We start from the raw sequence: 3,947 nt of genomic DNA on the forward strand, positions 1-3,947 counted from the left end.
TGGAAATACAAACTTAAATCCAAAAGTAATGCTACTAGGATTTCTAGTTCACACATGCATGGGTTTATTCCAAACAAAACATATTTAAATATGTCTCTGTGAGAAGGGGATAATTATGGCCAAGTTCTTTTAGTTATAATTACACTTGTCTTAATCTCGCTAGGGTATCTAAAAAAAAATTTTTTTTTAAGTCTAATAAAAACAGTGGCTTTTGAGGGGATCTGCTGGGCTGGATAAATTTAAGGTAAAAAGATCAGCTCAGAAGGTTGTGATGCCTGGTTTGGTTTTCAAAGGAATCCTCTTGATAGATTTTCTTGAAGGACAAAGGATAATCATGGGTCTTAGGAAAATGGAGGTATTTCCTCCCTATCATGACAATGTACCTGCTCTGAGGATACAGGGCTGCCCTAGAAGAATTTCATTGGGAAATATTACCCGATCCACCCTCCACCCTGGCCTGACCTCTTCAGGGTTCTTTTTCTTCCACAACAAAAAAAAAAACAAAACACATTCCAACAAAACACACTTTGTGCCACTGAGTGGATGCCGACTCACAGCAATCCCATAAGACCAGGCAGGACTGCCCTGTGCGTTTCTGACACTTAACTGATTAGTGTAGTTAAGCCCCCTTTCTCCAGAGGAACAGCTGGTGGTTTCAAACTGCTGACTCTTTGGATCGCAACCCAATTCATAACCACCAAACCACCAGGAATCCCTGGTATAAATCAAAGAGTGAGGAATTCTTAGAGGATGGGTTATACTCTACCACCTCCAGAAGGGCACAGCCATGAGAAGCAATAGTCTTGCATTTTAATGTTTGTTTTAACAATGGTTTCTATGAATTTATAGCAATACATTTTGACTCATTCTAATACAATGGAGGGCGGACCCCAGGGCAAGTATTCACCTGGCTTCCTAAGTCAGCTTCTAACTGGCAGTGTGTCCTCGGACCAGGCATCTCCCCTCAGAATCACATAGGTTTTCAACCCTGGAAATAAAGGGGTTGGCCTGGCTGAGGTGAGAAGAAAACTGAAGTTCAGGGAATAATTTCCCTCAAGGTCACAGTTGCAGAGAGGAGAGCCAACATAACCTGAATTCAGCTGATGTCAAAGCTTCCCCATTCTTAACCACCATACTAAACACTAGTACAGTGAAAGGCAGTATAGCATAGTGGGTAGAAGCCTGGACTCTGGTACTGAGCCAGTAAGTTCAAATCTCCCCTCTGCTGGTTACCAGCCACTGTCGATGAATCGGTTGTTTTTGATTTCCCTTGCTGTTTTCAACCCAGAGGCAGGGATGAGAGCGCCTTCCTCCAGAGGGCTGCAGTAATGAATTTGTATAAAGCAATAAATGTAGCAAAGTAATGAATGTAACACATGGGAAGATGTGCTACAATTTAGCAACATGTTTTCTCCCAATGTTACAAGGTCTGAGATTAGCCAAAAAAATCAAGTGATCTATGCAGCCGCTTCACCCTGTTCCCATTAGTTAAGAATATCACCCATTTCACAGATAAGGAAATTGAGGCGGTTGCTAAGATCTCTCCTTCCTCACTTCACATCCACTGACTAAAACTAACAGACCATGACGACCTTATTGATTTACTCGGTTACTTGTGCTTACTGTCCACTTCTGTGATCCGAGGCAGCAGATCTTTGGGTGTCAGTAAAGGAACCTGAATGACGTCCGGGGCCTGGTCCCGCAGAGATTAGTCTGGCTCAAAGGCGAGCAAGGAGCCCAGGCAGGCTCGGGGTTCCCTCTCCCCCGTAGATTTGGGTGAGTCACATTGACCAATGAGTGTTGCCTCCTTCGCGGATGGTCAAGACCCCTTCTCAGGCCCCCCCCCCCCCCAAGTACTCAGCCCTTCCAGCCGGCCACCGGCTGCCTGCGGACAGGTTCTCCCGGAGGAGGCTGGCCCGACCGACCCAGGAGGGGCATGGCAGCTGGACCCTGAGTCACCCCGATAATCTCGGCAGCGTGCTCCCTACTCCCGGGCCAGGTCCGGGATCGGAGCCCACCGCCCGCCATGGTCTCAGGACCGTAATGCTGACCTGGCTTGCCTGGGTCGCCAGAAGACCACGGCCGCTGGGCATCGCACGGCGCGGGCCTTCTCGGCCTACCTGGAATCCAAGCTGGAGCCACGTCCTGAGTGCAGCGCGGCTGCAGCTTGTGGACAAGAGGAGCCGACTGGGCACTCACCTCTCCGCGGGGGCCGCACGCGGGCGGCAGGGACGGCCCAGGTGCTGAAGCGGCGGGGGCCCGGCTCTCGCTCAGGCAGCGGCCATGTTGCTGGTGGAGAAACTCCGATGGACACGTGGGGGGAGCTGGGCGGACACTGCACTTCCTCTTACCCACAATGCCCCGCCCCGGCGCGCGCAGACCCGCCCCCTCCGCCGGTCCCTTCCTACGGGCCAAGAACCGAGGCTGACGCATGCGCAAAACGAAACTGGGTGCGACTAGGGGAGGGTGTAGGGGAAAGTGAAAAAAACAAAAACGGACCTGATCCTGGCAGCGGTGGGATTCGAACCCACGCCCCCGAAGAGACTGGAGCCTTAATCCAGCGCCTTAGACCGCTCGGCCACGCTACCAAGCCGCTGGCTGTCGTCTTCAGAATGCTATTTAGTACACTTAAAGGTATTTATGGTGATTTCACTATATTTTTGTAGGTTACAATATATATTTATTGATATATTTTTGTTTCATGTACTCCATATAAGCCAAATGGAATGATTTATTATTTATATCCTGTATTTTTAAATATATATTTTCTTCAGTCATTAGACCCAGACAAAGCAGGTCAGAAAACAGTTTAAAGTTCTGCATTCCGAGTGAACCCTCAGAGTAGAACAACCCGGGTTCCGTGTCTCAGTAACACGGCAGGTTCTGATGGATGAGCCAGGAGACCGGATGTGGGCAGTTTTCTGTGAAATTTTTTCATGTTTTATAAATTTTAGTTACAAAAATTTAATATTGCAAAAAATGAAAGTTTTTGCAGCTAAAATTCAAATTACCGTGACCTTTGACCTCATCTTTATCTCCTCCACTGAGTTAATTAACATAGTTTTAGCATATATCCTTCCGCTTAGTTTTGTTAATTAACATTCATGGCAGACCAGTCCATCAGAGCTCATAGTGGTTCAATGCCTTAACTTTTTTTGTAGAACTCCTGGTGGGTTTGAACTTCTGACCTTGAGGTTAGCCACCCAGCTACTCCACCAGGGCTCCCATGGATACCTATAAATCCATATTGACTCATTGGCGGTGAGTGAGTGATATAAATGGATATTGTGTATGGGATTTTACATAAATAGTATCATACTGTTTATATTCATCAGAAACTGGCTTTTTTCACTCCATTTATCTAGATAGATAAAAATATCTTTAAATATCTATCAGATGTTGATACATAGTTAAGAGGGGGAACCCCCCATTTTCCATTACTTGGAATGAAATTAATTACTATTTATATTATGAGGGGTTTTCTTGTTTGTTAGTTTCCCATTCATATATGCTTTTAGTTAAATGCTACACAAGTAATGCTATGAATAAATTGACCCTTAAAAATATATTAGACCATTAGGAATGAATGGAGCCCTGTAGGAACAGTGGTGATGCTTTGAGATGCTAACCTCCAGGTCAGTAGTTGGTAAACCACCAGCCCACATCGCAGGGAGAAAGATGAGGCTTTCTACTCTGGGACACCAGTGACAAACTCAGGCAGTTCTACCCTGTTCTACCCTGTTCTACAGGGTCTGAGTTGGGATCAACTCAATGGCAGTGAGTTTGGTTTGAATTGGGTATTAGGAATAAAGATAAAGCCCATTTTATCTCCCACATCATCCCAAACCTCTTGTCCATCTTATACTTTTTCATATATGATTCCATTATCTTTTAATTTCATTTCCACAAACTTTTTGAAGCCCCCATGTATTTGTGTGCATATATAT

General features: G+C 45.7%; 1 protein-coding gene and 1 non-coding gene across 3 annotated transcripts in view; both read right to left on the minus strand.

The window, feature by feature from the left end:
* The window catches only part of POLR3E (RNA polymerase III subunit E), a 32,130-nt gene extending 29,856 nt beyond the window's left edge, over window positions 1-2,274 (minus strand). Inside the window, exons 1-2 of one of the 2 annotated variants that reach the window (XM_045285677.1) lie at window positions 2,200-2,229; window positions 908-988 (exon numbers count right to left, since the gene is read on the minus strand). The gene's annotated coding sequence lies outside the window, so the exon portion shown is untranslated. Of the gene's footprint in view, window positions 1-907; window positions 989-2,199 lie in introns of both variants that reach the window. The other variant, XM_004705732.3, reaches the window with a different exon arrangement.
* Window positions 2,275-2,506: 232 nt separating this feature from the next.
* TRNAL-AAG lies at window positions 2,507-2,588 on the minus strand. The gene has a single exon. It is a non-coding gene; the product is annotated as a tRNA-Leu (tRNA).
* Between the last annotated feature and the right edge of the window lie 1,359 nt (window positions 2,589-3,947).

Source organism: Echinops telfairi, unplaced genomic scaffold (assembly GCF_000313985.2).
Source record: "Echinops telfairi isolate 266 unplaced genomic scaffold, ASM31398v2 ScPeMD7_5;HRSCAF=22, whole genome shotgun sequence".
Lineage (NCBI taxonomy): Eukaryota > Metazoa > Chordata > Mammalia > Afrosoricida > Tenrecidae > Echinops > Echinops telfairi.